Below are 19245 nucleotides of genomic sequence, written 5' to 3'. Positions count from 1 at the left end.
GCTAGCCTGCTCCCTAAATTATCACTGGTTTGCTCATTTCTATATATATAGGGTGCCTACAATATGCATGTGCAAATGGCTTTAGATACCTATTAGGTCCATAAATTACCATATAGCATATATTCAACACAAAAAACAGCAACAATTTGTTGTTGACAAAGTACAGCTGGACATATAAAGGACCCCATTTACCTTCAGTAGCTTAGGGCCTCATCAAACCTAAATCTGGCCCTGCTTCTCACCAGCGCATGGGCATTTTGCACACAAAAATGGAGGTATGAGGCGAAATTTGCAACGAGGTGTTGATGAATTTTCAGCAATATCCTGAAGACAGGAAAAATGTGAACCAAAGAGAAACCGAAATTGATGGGTTTTGTCACTCCAGTTGCCCATATGTGTTTTATGTTGTTACTTGTGAAATGTTTTTTTGTATACCATCCAACGTTTCTCTGATGGAAATAGGGACGTCCTATTCCATCATAATAATAATTAGGGCAGAAGTGACATCCGGGTTGAATTTCCGGAAGGTGGCGGTTTGCTCTGAATCCTCGGCAAGTAAAACAACATTCAGGGTGTCCTGGTTCTTACTTTTTGAAATACAGTAACCTAATAATAATAATGTTATTATTTATACCCTGCCTGGCTGGGTTGCCCAAGATACTCTGGGCAGCTTCCAACATATATGAAAACCTAACAAAACATTAAACATTTTAAAAAGTTCCCTATTCAGGGCTGCCTTCAGATGTCTTCTAAAGATTGAATAGTACTTATCTTCTTGACTTGAGGGGCACATAACTCCATACCCTCCAACATTTCTCAGATGAAAACAGGGACATTCTAGTATACCCTCCAATATTTCTCCAATGAAAATAGGCATGTCCTAAGGAAAAGCGGGACATTCCAGGATCAAATCAGAAACTGGGATGGTGTCTGTAAATCCAGGACTGTCCGCGGAAATTAGGAACACTTGGGGGGGGGCTGGGTGGTTATTAGAAATGTGATTAATAAATATAAGATTTTCTCCCAGCCAAGAGATCCAGTGTTCTGCAAAGTCTCTTTCATTCCATTACAGGTATGTGTTTTTAGGGCCCACCTTGTTCTTATGGTCGTAAGTTGTTTTAATTTTTGTTAACTATTGTTTTGAATACCACCCTGGGACATTAGGGTGAAAGGTGGGAAATAAATAAATAAATGGCATAAGATCTCCACACCCTGCCTTTGAGAAGCCAGAACTTTCTTTCCCTTCCAGATTGTGTGCAAATTTTTGTGCCATCTCTTTAAAAGCAAATTAAATAAATAAATAACTGAAGACCTTACCAGCCACCTATTTTTCTTTCAGGTATCTTTAAATCGTGCTAATTAACTTCAAGGTAGATGTTCCTCACTCCAGCCTCCCTTTTCTGCCTTCAAATGCCAAAACAAATCTTGCCATAATTACCAGCAATCCTTTTCATTACTGGCTGCCTAATTATCCTATTAATAGCTCATCCTAAGAGACTGTATTGCTTGGCAGGCAAATATTTGTTTTTAAATTAGCAAACACAAAAGACAAACTGGCTCTGTTTGCCGAAGGATTTTTGAAATGCAAAATGGTTCATATTGATAGGAGGGTGAAGGATATAATCCTAGAAAAACCAAATACTTTAAGCTGCTGGAAGCAGGTTTGTCTCAACAAGGCGGTGGGGGAGGGGAAGGAAACAACCTGGGTTTTATTCCAGGGAAGGGGGGGGGGAGGGTAGAAGACTAGGATGACAAAAAGTGTGTGTGTCAAATTTTTCAGGCAATTAGCAGTTTCTGATGATGAAGTTTCTTCATGATGAAGATAATTAATAGAAGCTTTCAAATGTTCTTCCTAACTTGTTAAATGTGCTGCTGAAACCTGAAACTCTGTTGAATGATCGCGCAGGGCCTGATATGAAGATTGGGGGTCTCAGGAACCATCTCCAAGGTCGGTCCACCTGTCTTGTTTTGTAATGCACTAGCTGTCTCCAGAGTCCAGCCACTCCCAGAGCTTCAGCAGATAGGCAGCTCTTATGGAACTCCCTCTCACAGAAGGCAGAGATGAGACAAATTCACGGAGGACAACACTTGTGATGGCTACTAGCCATGACGGCCATGCTCTGCCTCTACAATGGGGGAAGCAATGCCTCTTTATGCCCATTGCTGGAAACCACAATATGGGAGAGGGCTCTTGTTCTCGGGTCTTGTTTGCTGGCTTACCATTGAGGGATCTGGTCAGGGCTGGATTTAGGTTTGATGAGCCCTAAGCTATTGAAGGTAATAGGGCCCTTTATATGTCCAGTTGTCGTTTGTCAACAACAAATTGTCATTGTTTTCTGTGCTGAATATATACTATATGGTAGCATATTTATGGACTTGGGTAAAGGGACCCCTGACCGTTAAGTCCAGTCGCAAACGACTCTGGGGTTGTGGCGCTCATCTCACTTTACTGGCCAAGGGAGCCGGCATACAGCTTCCAGGTCATGGTCAGCATGACAAAGCCACTTCTGGCAAACCAGAGTAGCGCACAGAAATGCCGTTTACCTTCCCACCAGAGCGGTACCTATTTATCAACTTGCACTTTGACGTGTGTCAGGGGCTCAGGAGCAGAGGCACAGGGGACAGAGGAAATGGAGAGCGAAGAGGAAGAATCTGAGGGCAGCGTAGGGGAGTATGACAGTGGCACGAGAGATTCCATGAGCTTCTCCAGCAAATCAGAAGATTCCCAGAGGGGGGCGCCGAGGGCCAGGGCAAGGGGGATCCCAGGGGGGATGCACCAGAAGCAAGAGGCCAGCAGCGGGAGATCAGGACCAGCTCACCCACCAGAGCGTAGTGGGGGGGAAGAGTCCCATGTATCAGGGCCAGCGTCTCCTCCAGCAGAAGATGAGTCAGGACTGACCACACCTCTATCGGAGAGTGAGGGAACGGAGAGGAAGTCAGGTCCAGCTAGCCCCCCCGAAGGGGAAAGCAGTGACAGGAGCAGTGTAACGGTCAGGAGAAAGGTTGCCGGCTGGGCGCGCGCGCCAAGTTAGAATGTACAGGCGCGCGGGACAGCAGAAAACCCGGATTGGGAACCAGGTCCTAAAGCCCGCTGGAGGCAGGGGGAAGACTCAGGGGACTCAGCGTCAGAAGAGTCTAGAAAGGGCAAGACCCCAGCGGACAGGTGGACCCAGAGGAGGAAAGAGCAAAGGAAGAGGTGGAGCAAGGCTAGAGTCTTAAACTGGTGTCTGGGGGGAGGAGATTCAGACGGAGCTTCAGCGGTCTAGAGTTTGAGACGTAGAGCTGCGCGCCACGGCTTTGAAATCGAAACTGAACTTCAATAAAGACTTTTGTATATAACAATGAACTGGCGTTGGTCCTTTGTGAGCTGGGACCTCGGGCAGCTCTGACAACGTGCTTTCGAACTGCTTGGTTGGCAGGAGCTGGGACCGAGCAATGGGAGCTCACCCCGTTGTGGGGATTCGAACCGCCGACCTTCTGATCAGCAAGCCGTAGATGCCACCTACGTCTCTCTATTTATGGACCTAACAGGTATCTAAAGCCATTTGTACATGTTGCCATGCAACCAGTCCATGCAGAATGTAGGCACCCTATATATAGAAATGAGCAAACCAGTGATATTTTAGGAGCAGGCTAGCAGGCTGTATTTCTTACATCATAGGAGCCTACACAACACAAAACACTGTTGCTGTATCTAGGTTCTATTTTATTTGTTTTTTATCGTGTATTTTGGAAATGTACATCCAATTTTTCCCCCTTTACTTTTTTGGGGGGGCCACCAAGAGAGTGGGCCCCTAAGCTATAGCATGTTTAGCTTATATGTAAATCTGCCACTGGATCCGGTTGGTTGTTGTGAGAACAGGATTCTAAACTAGATGGGTCATTGGCCTATTCCAGCCAGACTCTTCTTCTGTTCTTCTGGAGCTGATGGAAGTTATGATCCGAAAAATCTGTATGGAATCAGGTTGGGGAAAGCTGCTCTGGACAAAATCCTCACGAGACTCAGGCCCTTTGGCCTGACCCAGCAGCCAGGCTCTTCTGATGTTTTTAAGGATGACTCCCCCCCCCCCACTAAAAAGTTGAACACCACAAGCAGCCCCCCCCCCATCATGAAAAGCAGGTGAATGGGGATCGAAGTTAAAGAGCCTGGGCAGTTGGGCATGTCTTAGTCTGGCACCAAAAAGCAGACCACATCAGTACCAAGTGTGTTTTATTGGGGATAAAAGGTAAAGGTAAAGGGACCCCTGACCGTTAGGTCACCGGGATTCAAACCGCCGACCTTCTGATCGGCAAGCCCTAGGCTCTGTGGTTTAACTCACAGTGCCACCCGTGTCCCTTTTATTGGGGATACCATTTTACAAATGGGGAGTTGCCACTGGAAAAAGCTCCTTCTCTGGTGGGCATCCTCTTCACTTCCAGTGGAGGAAGCACAGGGAAATGTGGGCAGGATACATACCACTGGATCATCTTGCCCTCTGCAACCAGATTCTTACTAAACTCAGGCAAAATAAGTTTCTAGAGCCAAGAGGTTAAGACGGTCAGGCAAATACACTTTCACTGTCTTTTTTTTGTATGCTACCTTTGCAAGGTTAGGCCATGCTCCCAATGGCAGTCTTCCAGATGCAAACAGTAAAGGGTATAGAACATGGGTAGGCAAACTAAGGCCCCGGGGCTGGATCTGGCCCAATCGCCTTCTAAATCTGGCCCGCGGACGGTCTGGAAATCAGCATGTTTTTACATGAGTAGAATGTGTCCTTTTATTTAAAATGCATCTCTGGGTTATTTGTGGGGCATAGGAATTCATTCATATTTTTTTTTCAAAATATAGTACGGCCCCCCACAAGGTCTGAGGGACAATGGACCAGCCCTCTGCTGAAAAGGTTTGCTCACCCCTGGTATAGAATCATAGAACTGTAGCATTGGAAGGGACCCCAAGGGCCATTTAGTCCAACCTGCTGCAGTGCAGAAATCATTGGGAAAACATAGTTATGAGTAGAAGACTACATCAGAAGTTCAGACAGAATCAGTTCATATTTTATTTTTATTGCTAGTGTGGGTGGGTAGGTGGGTTCGAATATAATTTAAGGAGGAGAGGGAGGAAATCTGATTCTTTGAGAGAGCGCACAAAGGTTACAGTGAACTTGTCAGCTCAAGGAACAATGAAACAGACCTCAAATGAGTGCCCATCATTGTGTGGTCCACTCTGGAACATGCTGGAACCCACAGTTTAGCACATTGTATTTAAGACCCTGATCTTTGGAGCCTGAGACAGGCATTCACTTCATCAAGGATGCTTTTGGTCCTATCCACATTTTCTTTCGCATCCTGCTCGTCAGTCTGGGGGTGTAGGATGGAGCCGTGAGTTTCCTAGGCTTTCAATATTTAAGTGGGAGGTGCTCCATTACAGGGTAGGCGATGTGCAAAGCCCAGGAGCAATTTGCCAGGAGAGTCAATTATTTATTGTGCAAGTTTAAACTGGGTCTCTTGCAGCGCCTGTATCAGCTGCATCTCAGCCCCAGGCCTGTGGCCAACAGCAGGAGAAGAGATAAAGATTGGCATCAGAGCACCTGCATAAGGTCCCAGGTTCAAAGAATGGAGGGAGGACTGAAAAGCCTGGAGAGCTATTGCTGTCAGTCAGTGTGCGCAATACTGTTGTGGGTTTGGGTGTTGGTCAGTGTCCCTTCCAGTTCTTGGGATCCTGTATCTGTGGGGTGAAATGTATGAGAGCAAGCTTGTCGAACCAGTCTCTGGTAATGTAGGCAATGGCTTTGGCTGCCAAATGAAGCACCACAATTAGCATAACCAAAGAAGTTGATCTGCGCCATAGAACAAATGAGTGGATGTTTCCTCCACCCTGCTCACCTAGCTGCTAGGTAGGAGAAGGAGAGCCAGTGTGGTGTGTGAGACACCGCAGTTTCTTCTAACCTTTGTTCCAAGGAAACAGGAAATGGGTAAGTGCCAAGAACTCCTCTCACCACATAGAGATTGGGGTGGTGCGTAGGAATGCTGACATACCTACCAAGTGCCCCAGAAAAAACGGGACATGCCAGAGAAATGGAGCAGTTGGCTTGAGGCCACTGAGCCAGTCTACTTTACGGTGGAGCCCACAATTCGAACCCAAGACTGTGTTTCAAGAGGAGTGCTTCAACCTCGACAGACTTCTGGCTTTCAGCCGAGTTTGTCCTCACAACAAACCAGCTTCCCTCCCCATTGTGACGCTGCCAACACTTCCCAATAGCCCCATCTCCAGTTCCACAGTGGCAATTCCACGAAGAGAGAGGGTGTGTATTACAAGGAGCATCATCATCTAGGATAACAGGTAACCTTTCAGCTGAGTTTCAAAAGGGCAGTAACTGAAACTCATCATGAAATTTTGATAGAGCGTTCAGCATGCAGTTTGGAGAAAGGCTGGGCTTCCACACTGGCCCTCTTGACAGACACCAGCTATCCCCAACCTGGTGCCCACGAGAGTCAGTGTGGCATAGCGGTTAGAGTGTCAGACTAGGACCTACGAGAGATCAGGGTTCAAATCCCCACTTGGCCATTAAGCTCACTGGGTGTGACCTTGGGCCAGTAACTGCCTCTCTCAGCCTCACCTACTTTGCAGGGTTGTTGTTGAGATAATAAAATGGGTGGAACTATGTACACCACCTTGTGCTTCTTGGAGGAAAGGTTGGATATAAATGGAATAAATCAGGGTTTCCCAAATGTGGGTCTCCAGTTATTTTTGGACTACAAGTCCCATCATCCTTGACCAATGGTCCTGCTAGCTAGGAATGATGGGAGTTGTAGTCCAAAACAGCTGGAGACCCACGTTTGGGAAACCCTGGAATAGATAAATAACTTGTGGACTACAACTCTGACCGGCCCCAGCCAGCAGAGCTATGCCCAGGAAAACATTCACTGTTGAGGGCAGAAAAGAGGGGTGTCTTAATCCATAACAATATTAACAATAATTTTATTATTTATACTCTGGCCAGCTTCCAACATATATAAAAACATAATGAAACATTGAACATCAAAAAAAATCTTCTTTATACAGGGCTACCTTCAGATGTCTTCTAAAGGTTGTATAGTTACTTATCTCTACTTATGTCTTTGGCTCGGGGGTCACATAACTCCATACCCTCCAACGTTTCCCCGATGAAAATAGTGACGTCTCCATACGCTCCAGCATTTCTCTGATGAAAATAGAGACGTTCTAAGGAAAAGCAGGACATTCTGGAATCAAATCAGAAACTGGCTCTGGAATCAAATCAGAAACCAGTCCCAAATCTGGGACAGTCTCTGGAAAATAGGGACACTTGGTGGGTCTGACATTAAAAAACCCCATGAAACATTTTAAAAAACTTGCCTATACAGGACTGCCTTCAAATGACTTGGGAGGTCAGCTAACTCCATACCTTCCAACATTTCTCAGATGACAATAGGGACATCCTAAAGAAAAGCAGGACATTCTGGGATCAAATTAGACACCGAGATGGCTTCTGTAAATCTGGGGCTGTCCCTGGAAAATAGGGACACTTGAAAAATCTGCACCCCTCTCAGAAGTGTGGGAAATGGCGGACCAGGAGACGGTATTCTCTGTGGGGAAGGAGTTCTACAGAGATGTCTGGCACCTTCAAAACATACAGAAGACATGCCTCTTTTTCTCTGGGCCTTTGGCATTTTAAACCTTGGTTCAGGACTCACCCGACTCCCTTGATTGCCTTCAACTGTTTTTCATATAATATTTTTACAGTGACCATAACTCAACCATGGCGAATGGCAGGTAGGAAATCAGCTTACAACAATGGTGGTCTTTATGGCGAAAGAACGAGGTTTTTCCTGGCTTGTGTGCCGTGAATATAAGCACATTTCCTGCAGTGCTGAGAGGTTTGTGTTCACCTGCCAGATGGCCCACCTTGGGAAGGTCTGGGCTCTGGGTGCCAGTTGTTTTTGCATTTTGATGAGCTGAGCACATGCCGACCCCAAACATCTGGAGTTGCCATGTGGCGTCTCCAGCAGGCCGGTCCATCGCTACCACCGCCCTGCCCATCCTCACTCCAGGCCTCCAAATAACAGAGGATTAATTATTCATCGCCGAGATATTGGTGGCGCAAAGGGGTCGGCTGCGACTTTGATTAAAAACCCGGCGAGTAATGAATATTCAAGGACCGGCGTCTCCCCAGAGCGACAGAAGTGTCTGGTTTCCAACACTTCCTCCAAATTAAGAAAAGGCAAATGAGACAGGGCCTTAATAAATAATATTCCCAAACTGAGAAGAACAGCCTTCGTTTTGCGATATTAGCTTCATTAACACCTACCCTTTCTCCAGGTAGAGCGTCTGTCCCCACAAACACACCCAAGCACATTCACACTTGCCATTCCCAATCAGGACTAGGGGAAATGTTTGCACTGGAATCTGAATCGAGGACAGGGTACGTGGAAAAGGCGGAGGCAATTTCCATTCTGCATTGTGACTCGGCAGCCATTTAATTATTTTAATTAGCCTTAATTAGTGGCAAATTTACAATGATATGCTTGATACCTGGCATTAAATCTTTCATGCATAAATGTTTTGTTAAAATGAGGGTTGGGTGTGGGGAGAAGAGAGAGAGAGAGAGAGACAAGTGGCTCCTTGCCAGCAATTAGTGCTGAACGCTCTAACGAAGGATTACGGCTTGGCTATGATTCATTATGACAGGCTTTGCAAAAAAAAAAGGGGAAACAAGTTGATAGATTTTTTAAAAAACAAGAAAGCATATCTGCATTTCTTTTTCTTTTTCTTTTTGCCTGCATTCTTGTGGATTTAGGACAGCTTAATTTCAAACAAGGAGGCGCTAACTGCTGTACTGTGTTTGGGATTAAGTTCTTGGTGGCACAAAATATTAGCATGAAAAGGTGATCAAGGAGGACACACCAGCCCTGGACTGTTCCTAACTCTCACCCAGTTTCTCTGCCTATAACTTTCAATGGGCTTACTCTCTGTAGGACTAATGTTGGCAAAAAAACCCGACAACCCTCCTTTGGTCGGGCTTCAAACGCAGGTTAACGGCATTCAATATCCAATCAAGTAAGTCTGTAGACCACCTGTTGTGAAAGGGCCAAAATGGGAATGTGGGCAGGAGGGAAATCTTGTACACTGTTATTGGGTGGGGGTGAGTGGGAGGAAATCCAGCGAGATTTTTAATTTTTAATTTATTTTCCACCATTTCTTTACTGCTTGACTGCAGACCCACCAAGTATCCCTATTTTCCAGGGACAGTCCCATCCTGGAATTACAGAATTACAGACACCGTCCCAGTTTCTGATTTGATCCTGGAATTTGATTTGATTCCTTAGGACATCTCTATTTTCATCGGAGAAATGTTGGAGGGTATGGAGTTATGCAACCCCCGAGCTAATGAGAGAAGTATCTATACAACCTTAAGAAGACATCTGAAGGCAGTCCTGTATAAAGAAGTGTGTTTTTTTAATGTTTAATGTTTCATTATGTTCTTATATATGTTGGAAGCTACCTAGAATGGCTGGGGCAGGGTATAAAATAATAAAGTTGTTGTTGTTGTGGAATAGGACGTCCCGATTTTCATTGGAGAAATGTAGCAGGGTATGTGCCTGGACTTGCATTCAGATGGAAGGCCAGATCCTGCAACCTTGTGCGACCTCTTGCTCATGTCTTGCAGTAGAAATGATGGGGCAACTTATTTAAAGGGACATTTGGATCTCGGCGTGAGGACAGAATGTGGATTTTTATTTTCTGTTGGTGCCTTCCAGAAACCAGCAATCAATCTGTGGAGAAAGCTTACAGGAGCTCATTTCTCCCTGCCTGTGGTTGCCTAGCAGTTCAGTCGAAATATATTAAGAAGGAAGATCCTGTTTTGCACAACCCGGGTGCCCTCTGCTTCCTCATTAGCGGGTAAGAAATAGGAGATTGTGAACTGAAATGCACCTGGCCAGCTGCTTGCGGGGGGGGGGAGTGCGAAACACAAGCCTCATTTGCATTTTTAGCCCCAGATGAAGAAGGCGGTTGGAAAATCCAAAACATAAGCAACAGTGAAGCACGGCAGGGAGAAAATACGTTGAGCAAAACCCGGTGCATTGGCCAGTGTGAGGAAACCACAGCTCTAAATGAGAAGCGAAATCAACCCCAGCAGTGTCAGAGGTGCAGCGGTCTAATGTTTCAATTAGAAACTCTCCAAAGTTCACCCAGAGACCCATGTTTACGTCTCTCTGGCCGCAGTCGATGAGGCAATGAGGTGCTCCGCTCTGCACGGTCCATCGATCTTCCGTCTCCCACGATGGTGGGGAAACAACCGGAGGTCAATAAGCAACACGAGGCAAAAGGCACAGCTGTCAGATCAGGCTTCCTGAAGCATTTCCTTTTCACATCCGTGGCCCAGTTGATGCCCCAAATCGAACAATTTTGTGGGAAGGAAGTGTGTACTTAGAAAAGGCAACTGCTGGAGCATGTGGAGGTGAAAGCTACGAACACAAGGCAGACCTCCTCTGCAGAGTTTGTGACCTGATTTTGAAGTTCTTTGTTTCCCCAGTTATCTGTCCCTGTGCTGCAGGATCAGGCTCTTAGCTAGCTTCTGACTGGAGCCTTGTGGCATCTGCCAACCCCTCACTTAAATGTGAATTCCCAGCTCTGGACTGCAGAGCCCTTCAAAACAGGAGACTACTTCAGAAAAAGGGCTGCAAAGCAGGACACCTGTCTCCTCGCCCTTAGTTTATCATCTACGAGAAACAGAATGTTCATGTTATATTAGGGAGCTGATCCAAAATAAGTCGAGGATTAAAAATAGCAGAAAGTTTGGATTTCCTTTTCCAGCTCAGACATCCCTTGGGTGTATCCAACAGGAGTCATGATCAGAGCAGGCCCTGATGAACCGAAACGGATGGATTTCCATAGGCCTGCTGTGATGAAGTTGGATGCAAGTAAATAATCAAACAGATTATCTGGCACTGAGCACCTTTCTGCACTCCAGCTTGCTCACCACCAGATCTCAAGGCTGCCTGTTTTCTGTCTTCTGATCGCCAAGGCTGGCTCAAGACATTTTGCTGCCTGAGGTGAAGGACAAGATGGTACCCTCTGCCAAGGCACATACGGAAGCTAAGTAAAGGAGCAGTTGAACCTTACTCCAGTACTGGTGAAATGAAAGTATCTTCCATGGCAGTTGAGAGTAGCAGGCTAGCATAAAGGGTACAGGGTAGGCCACATGGCACTCACAGCTCTATCCCCTCCCCATCTGCCACCTGAGGCAGCTGCCTCATGCTGCCTCATTATAGGACCGGCCCTGCTGAGCACTAAACATGTATTTGAACCAGTGTATTTGAACACAAGGAGAGCCTGCTGGATCAGGCCAACGGCCCATCTAGTCCAGCACCCTGTTCTCACAGTGGCCAACAAGGAGACCATGGAAGACCAGGAAGCAGGAGCAAAGCACAAGAGTCCTCTCCCTTTCTGTGGTTTCCAGCAACTGATATTCAGAAGCATTGCTGCCTTTAACTGTGGAGGCAGAGCAGAGCCATCATGGCTAGCAGCCATTGATAGTTTTCTCCTCCAGGAATTTGTCCGAATCTCTTTTAAAGCCATCCCTGCCTCGATTAACACTGTGCTGCGTGAAGTAGTACTTTCTTTTAAGTGTCCGCAATCTTCCAGCATGGCTGGGAGTTCTGGAGTTATGAGAGAGGTAGAAAAACTGTTCTCTATTTTTTTATCTGCAGGCAGAACATCGAAATATAATATTCATTGAGAACAGTGTTTTTCCCCCTGGGGGTACACAGGTACGCATACCCCTAAACATTTTGTGAATCTAAGTTTGGCCTCATTGGGGTGCAGTATTTCAATCTGAGTAGGAACATGAGAGTACCCCTAAACATTTTTTTAAAAAGCACTGCTTGAGAATGAGTACACTGCTGTAGAGAGGGAATGGAGGATGGTCAGGCCAAAAGGGGAGGGGGTCCTGTTATGGTGTCCCCCACCCCACTCAGTCTTCCCACTCACCATCACTGCCCCACCATCACTCCAGTACTGCACACTTATGGGCACTTCCTCCTTGTATTAACTCAAGCCACTGCTCCCAAAGCAGATTCTCAACCGAAATCTTTAGTTGTGATCGCTAGAAGCATTAGTGCATGCTGACTGAGTTACACACCAACTGCTGTTATATTGTGAAAGGGCTTCTGGTAGGCAGAATAAATGGAAGCCAAGAACATGAAAGCTTTTACCTGAAGGCTCTTTTTGATGTTGTTGCTAAGCAGAGCAAGATGAAAGTGCAGCCTCCCTCCCTCCCTCCCCCCCCCCCCCTCTCTCTCTCTCTCACACACACACACACTTGCTGTTCTTATCAGATGGCTTTGCAGTACTTTGGTAGCATTTCAAACAACATCCTTTTGGGATTGGATTTTAAAACCATGTTGTGCATTAGGTAAATTTTTACGGAAGTCCAGCTGGATTCTCTCATTTAAGTTCTGTCTTTGCCTATGGGCTCCATTCAGTCACTGCCTCTGATAATAATCCCCTTAACTGTGAAATGGGAGCACAATGGGCCTATCTAACAGGGCCTACTTTTCACTAAAAAGGAACAACGGTGTTTTCCAGGTTGTCATATGCAAGCAGGATTTGCAAGGAAAGGTTGCAGTGGCACATTTTGCATTGTTGGTTTTAGAGAGGTATTTTATGGATGTATTGAATTACTGTACAGACTAGCACCCTGAGAGGCAACTGCTGCACCCTGACTCATTGGTGGGCCAGCTCCAAGACAGAGGACTTTCCTGATGATGGAAGTCCTGTGGACCACAGCAACTCACCTCCCTCCCCTCCCGGCTGCCTCTGCTGATGCTGCACAGAATACCCAGGTGGGCACAGCTGGGTCAGTTCAACTCCTTGCAACTCACCCACCCAGGTCTTAGTAATAAATAATAACAGGAGCTGGCAACCTGCTAAACTGCCCAGGCATAATCTATGTGGAGTTTGGAAAGGCAGCGATGCGAACTGGGTGGCTTTAATTAGGATTCCATTTAGATATAAGGAGATAAACATTTGCCTGTATACTAAATGCTGATTAGTTCCTTAAAACGTATTTGTTGAGGTCGATGGAACAACAAATAGATACGGATCAGGCCATGGTTAACTCCCAACAAGCACATGTTTGACAAACAATTAGACTTTAATATAATGCAACCAACCTGCTCTGTTGAAATTAAGCGCTTAAGCTGGTCTGCAGGAATAAATGAGGAGTGTTTAGTAAATGTCTTGGGAGGATCAGGGGTCTTTCTTTCAGAAAACAACTTGTTTTATTATCAGATCCATCCTTCCTTATTGAAAAAGCATGGCTTTCAAGAACTCGTCTGTGATGCCTAAAGCCCTCGTCTCCTTCATACATACAAACACAACAAATAATCTTATTTGTACGCCGCTTTTACACAGCCCAAACTGTGCTCAAGGTGGCTTACAAATAAAAAAACTCACATTTATAACGTAACGAAAGTAAAGGTAAAGGTAAAGGTACCCCTGCCCGTATGGGCCAGTCTTGACAGACTCTGGGGTTGTGCGCCCATCTCACTTAAGAGGCCAGGGGCCAGCGCTGTCCGGAGACACTTCCGGGTCACGTGGCCAGCGTGACATCGCTGCTCTGGCGAGCCAGAGCCGCACACGGAAACGCCGTTTACCTTCCCGCTGGTAAGCGGTCCCTATTTATCTACTTGCACCCGGAGGTGCTATCGAACTGCTAGGTTGGCAGGCGCTGGGACCGAGCAGCGGGAGCGCACCCCGCCGCAGGGATTCGAACCGCCGACCTTTCGATCGGCAAGTCCTAGGCGCTGAGGCTTTAACCCACAGCGCCACCTGCGTCCCCTCGTAACGATAGTAGCCATAAGCAATAAATAAAACATAAAAAATACACAACCAGACCAAACAATTTCCACTCAAATCACAGGTTCTGAAATAAAGATACAAAAAAAACCACCAACAGCAGCACCCCCTAATAAAACACCCCAACCCCCAAACAACACCTCCAGTTATGCCAGTCACAGAATCATAGAATTGTAGGGTTCGGAGGGACCCCAAGAGTCATCTAGTCTGACCCCCTGCACTGCAGGAATCAGAGCTGGTCACAGTCTTCCTACTTTGGTGGAGGAAAGGAGGGCTGCATCCAAGCAACATCCATCAGACTCCTGAACTGGTTTTTCTTCCCCCATCTCCTCTTGGAGGGATCTGATTTGTTGGCTGACTCTTCCTACCACTCCAGCAAAGGCAGGAAATGAGCTGTGGCTCGGATGTCAGAGTTGCTGTCAGGGGCAACCAGGAAGCTCCCAGTGACTGATGGTGTGTGCTGAGACCCCAGAGACCTCGGCTGTTTCGAGGCGGGTGTTATTGTGGACCAGCTGCTCCTCATGCAGGCACGTTTTTCCACAGCGAGCCCAACTATATTGTCAGCATACAAGTCCCAGCCTCCGCCCACAAACCCCACCGTACGGTATTCCAAATGCAGCCACAGAATCCCAGAATTGTAGAATTGGAAAGGACCACAAGGATCATCTAGTGCAAGCCCCTGCAATACAGAAATCTTTCCCTACAACTTCGGACTAAAACCCACAACCCTGTGATTATGCGTCTCCTGCTTACCAATTGGATTTGTATACAGTGGTACCTCGGGTTAAGTACTTAATTCATTCCGGAGGTCCGTTCTTAACCTGAAACTGTTCTTAACCTGAAGCACCACTTTAGCGAATGGGGCCTCCTGCTGCCGCCGTGCCGCCAGAGCCTGATTTCTGTTCTCATCCTAAAGCAAAGTTCTTAACATGAAGCACTATTTCTGGGTTAGCAGAGTCTGTAACCTGAAGCGTATGTGACCTGAGGTACCAATGTAAACAGGTTGCTGTTTCCCTTACTGGATCAGAACCCTCCTTTCCTTGGGTGGTCTGAGTTTCTCAGTGCCCGCCTTCTCCAACGAGTATTTTGTGTGTGCTGTTTAAGTCACAGGAACACCAGAAGTGCCTGCTGGATCAGGCCCATGGCCCATCTGGCCCAGCTTCCTCTCTTCACAGTGGCCACCCAGATGCCTCCATAGGAAACCCAGAGCCCTTTCCCTTCCTGTAGTTTCCAGCAACCGATATTCAGATGCGTTGCTGCCTCCGATCGTGGAGGCCGAGAGCGTAGCCATCATGGCTAGTAGCCACCCATAGGCCTCTCCTCTACAAATTCATCTAAATCTCTGCCTGCACTGGAGGAAAGCCCATCCTTGCGCTGGCTCTTGAAATGGGATGCAGGCCTCTGTGAACAAAGGCCTCTCTTCATCCCTTTTCGGCCTCCCTCCCTCAGTATGAAGGTCAGGGGGAAGGCTGACTTATAAAGGCATAAACAAACCGTGCAGAAATGCTTATGGTAATTCCACTTCTCTTCAGAAATATCAGCTTTTCCCCCTCTCTCTCCTTTTTTTTTTGAAATCTGCTTTAAATGGTTTCCCTTCTAATGAAAACCCGCATGTAATCTGTTAGCAAGGGATGTCTGCCGGCCCATGAATTATTCAGCAGGCCCTCTGTTCCGTTATCTGGCGTCTCTTGAGATTCCCCCTCCATTGTCCGCCATGATGGGTCATTATGCACTCAGTGGATTTAATCTTTTAGGCTATCCAGCAGCACAGGGGGAGCAGGCAGAGGGGGTGGGGCGGGGGGGGGGGGGGGAATGTATGAATAACAATTTCCCTGTAATAACCTTCAACTAACCTTTCAACCAGAGTGAGTAATTCCAATCCTATTTTCACATCAATGGCAGAGTCAAAGCCAGGCAATTATCTCTTATCTGTTCCACCACTGTCTCTCCCCCCCCCCCTTTAATTTTGAAGAAGAAGGAGAGGGGGGGAAGGATGTTAAAGTACTTGCTGGAGTCAAGAAGAAGAAAAGGGAGCAGAGCAAAGTGGCGGGGAGAAGGCTTGATTAACAACTTCGATAGGCAGGGATTTTAGGCAATTATTTGCCCTCTCTCTCCCCCTCCCTCCCCTGCTGCAGCTTCATTCCTGGTCAGCTGTGTCCCACCTGTTTCCTGTCCTGCCCTTACAATTTATTCCGTATGGTGGACCTTTTGACTTGGCCAGAAGATGCTAGCAATGAGGGATGTGGGAGGAAGACTGTCCTGATCCTGTTATAGGGTAGCTCTATCATATTTGCAAAAGGGACGCGGGTAGTGCTGTGGGTTAAACCACAGAGCCTAGGACCTGCCGATCAGAAGGTCGGTGGTTCGAATCCCCGAGATGGGGTGAGCACCTGTTGCTCGGTCCCTGCTCCTGCCAACCTAGCAGTTCGAAAGCACGTCAAAGTGCAAGTAGATAAATAGGTACCTCTCTGGCGGGAAGGTAAACGGCGTTTCCGTGCGCTGCTCTGGTTTGCCAGAAGCGGCTTAGTCATGCTGGCCACATGACCCGGAAGCTGTACGCCGGCTCCCTCAGCTAATAAAGCGAGATGAGTGCCGCAACCCCAGAATCGGCTACGACTGGACCTGATGGTCAGGGGTCCCTTTACCTTTATCATATTTGCACTTCTTGCTTTTCATAGAATTGTAGAGTTGGACCTTGAGGGTTAACTAGTCCACCCCCCCACCCCCCGCAATACAGGAATCTCAGCTAAAGCCTCCCTGACAGATGGCCATCCAACTTCTGCTTAAAAACCTCCAAGTAGGAAATTCCATCACCTTCTGAGGGAGTCAAACTGCTCTGACCCTCAGAAAGCTCATCACACACTTCAAAATGCATGAACAATTGGTGGGTCAGTTGTGTTTTGCCCCCCTCAAGCCTAGTTGCCTGCTTAAATGCTTCTATTATTTGGAAGCTGAAGAAGCCACGGTGAAGAGAAGGTCCCAAAAGATGTCTCCTCCTTGTAGACCCGTGCTTGGAGTTGATCAAATCAAGGGTTGAGTTTACATTCTAGATTGCTTCGTAAGATTGTCATTGGAGGGCCTTGCCTGTGGAGGTAAAATCACTGGCTACCAGAGAAGATGGTCGACTTCTGTGCCCCGAATATAGAATTCCCTCCCAATGGAGATCTTCCTGACGTTTTACAATTAACTTTTAGAGCCAAAGTTTGCCTTGTTTATTTAGCCTTTGAGTGGGTTGATTTAATGTGATTGGGGTTTGTTTGTTTGTTTGTTTGTTTGTTTGTTTGTTTGTTGTTTAACCATGTTTGTTTGTTTATTGTATTTATATTTCACTGTTTCCTCCAAGCTGCTGAAGGCGGCACACATGGTTCTCTGCCCTCCCCACTGATTCCCACAACAATTTTAGTATATGTGCTGCCGAAGCGAGCACGATTCCCACAACAACCCTGTGAGGTAGGTTTGGCTGAGAAGCAGTAACTGGCCCAAGATCACCCTGCAAGCTTCATGGCTGCATAGGTGTAGCTGGGGGGGGGCAGGAAGGGGCAGCTGTGCTCCCTAAATCAATAAAAATCAATAAAAATACATAGCTAACTCAGATGCTGCCCCCCTCCTAAGAAAAGGCTTGCCAGCCCTAACAAAAGGCCTGCCCCCCCCCCCAAAAAAAATCCTGGCTATGCCCATGCATGCCTGAGTGGGGATTCAAACTCTGGTTTCCCAGGTCCTAGTCCGAAACTCTAACTTGAATGTTGCTACTTGAAGCAACACTTCAAGGCAACTACCTTTGAAATCAGCATGTCTCCTAATTTTGAGGTGCAGTTATCCAACTAAAACAGGTGTTCAAAAGTGCATGCATGCCTAAAATGCATCTATTGGTGAAATTAACATGCAAACGTGCATTCTATTAGAGAAAAATGCTTGGGGAAAGTATGTATATTATAGGGGAAATGCAGACTGAAACACTAACCTTTTAAAAGTTAAGATGCCTAACAGTTAAGTAAGTTGGAGGAATAAATTATGTTTACCACTATTACTCATTTATGCATGTTCTATTTTTATGCTATGCCTTCTTAGTACCTTATGTATTACTGCAACACAGTACACGTTGACGATGTGATATAATAGGAAAGCAAATACATACATACATACATACATACATACATACATACATACATTAATAAATAAATAGAATGATCAAATTGGTGTAAAAATGTGGCAAGCTGAATTTAAGATTCTAATGATGTGAAACTGAGCAAAACCAGCTGAGATTCCTGCATTGAAGAGGGTTGGACTAGATGACCCTTGGAGTTCCTTCCCAGCTCTATAGTTCTTATGATTCTACTATTCTAGGGTTAAATTCAGGAAATCCAGTCGTGGTTCTCCCGTGTAACATGTAGCTTTGCCCTTGGATCAAACAGATGCTTTCTGCTTTGCCAGCTGGCAGTCTGTCACGGACCGGATAAATGTGAGCTATTGTCCAGGCACATTTTACAAGGCCATAAAGAAAAAGAAAAACAGAAGTGGAGCTCAGAAAGGAACCCAGCACAAGACCCATTGAAATCCATGTGTGTGTGTCTGAGTCTCATTTGGCAGAGAAGGGAACGTCCGCTTCTTGAAACACTCCCTCCAAGGTAGCCTTCCAGAGAGTCAGATTTCAGATAAAGTGACCCCTTGAAGACTTTCTGTGCTTCTCAGACGTTTGGAGGAGGCCATTCTGGGTTGGTTCACACGCAACGTTTAATGGCTTTCTTAACTCCAGAGAGCGGATGTCTACTTGTGTGGGAGCTGGGCAGTCTGGGAAGAGGAGGCAGGCCTCAGATCTCAGCCACAGCAACTCCTGGAACCTCCAACACATGTACTATATTTTTTTCTGCACCAGAGATTGAGAAACTTGCTCTGCTTTTGGTGCTCTGAGATCCTATCTCATGCAACGCGCTCCCTGAGAGTTGGCCAACTCTCAGGTGTTGAGAAAGCAGCGGAGAGTAATGCGAAGAACTTGTGTGTGTGTGTGTGTGCCAACATTTTACACATGCCAGGCACCCTCAAAGGGGAAGTATTAAAAGTACACCGTGAGTGACTCCAGCACAGCCAAGTAGCGCTCTGCATCTTTTGAAAACCACAGAAACACTGATTAAATAAAAAAAAAAAAAGGGGGGGGGAGAGAAAGATATGAATAGTGTTTGTTGGCAAGGGAGGAGGAAGTCAACTCAAACCACAGAGAGAGAAGTTTTGATACAGTTCTAGTTTCCAGTTCAGTGCAATGTATTCATTTAAAACCAGAGGTCATTGCAAGGTTCAACTTTTTAAAGACCTCCCCCAGAGCGTAACAAAATACAGCTTTTCCAAGGAAAATACAGGTTTTCCATGAAGGATGGGGCAGGAATTGGATCTGT

The 19245-nt window shown here is 46.4% G+C and overlaps 1 long non-coding RNA gene across 1 annotated transcript; it reads right to left on the bottom strand.

The window, feature by feature from the left end:
- Positions 1–5023: 5023 nt before the first annotated feature.
- LOC307202805 lies at positions 5024–17112 on the bottom strand. The gene is made up of 2 exons (XR_013833013.1): positions 15712–17112; positions 5024–5704 (listed from the first exon to the last, which is right to left on the bottom strand). It is a non-coding gene; the product is annotated as an uncharacterized lncRNA (long non-coding RNA).
- Between the last annotated feature and the right edge of the window lie 2133 nt (positions 17113–19245).

This window comes from Podarcis cretensis (genome assembly GCF_951804945.1).
Source record: "Podarcis cretensis genome assembly, chromosome: 14".
Classification (NCBI taxonomy): Eukaryota; Metazoa; Chordata; class Lepidosauria; order Squamata; family Lacertidae; genus Podarcis; species Podarcis cretensis.
Note: the sequence above shows the minus strand (reverse complement) of the source record. Positions and strands in the feature narration are given on the sequence as shown.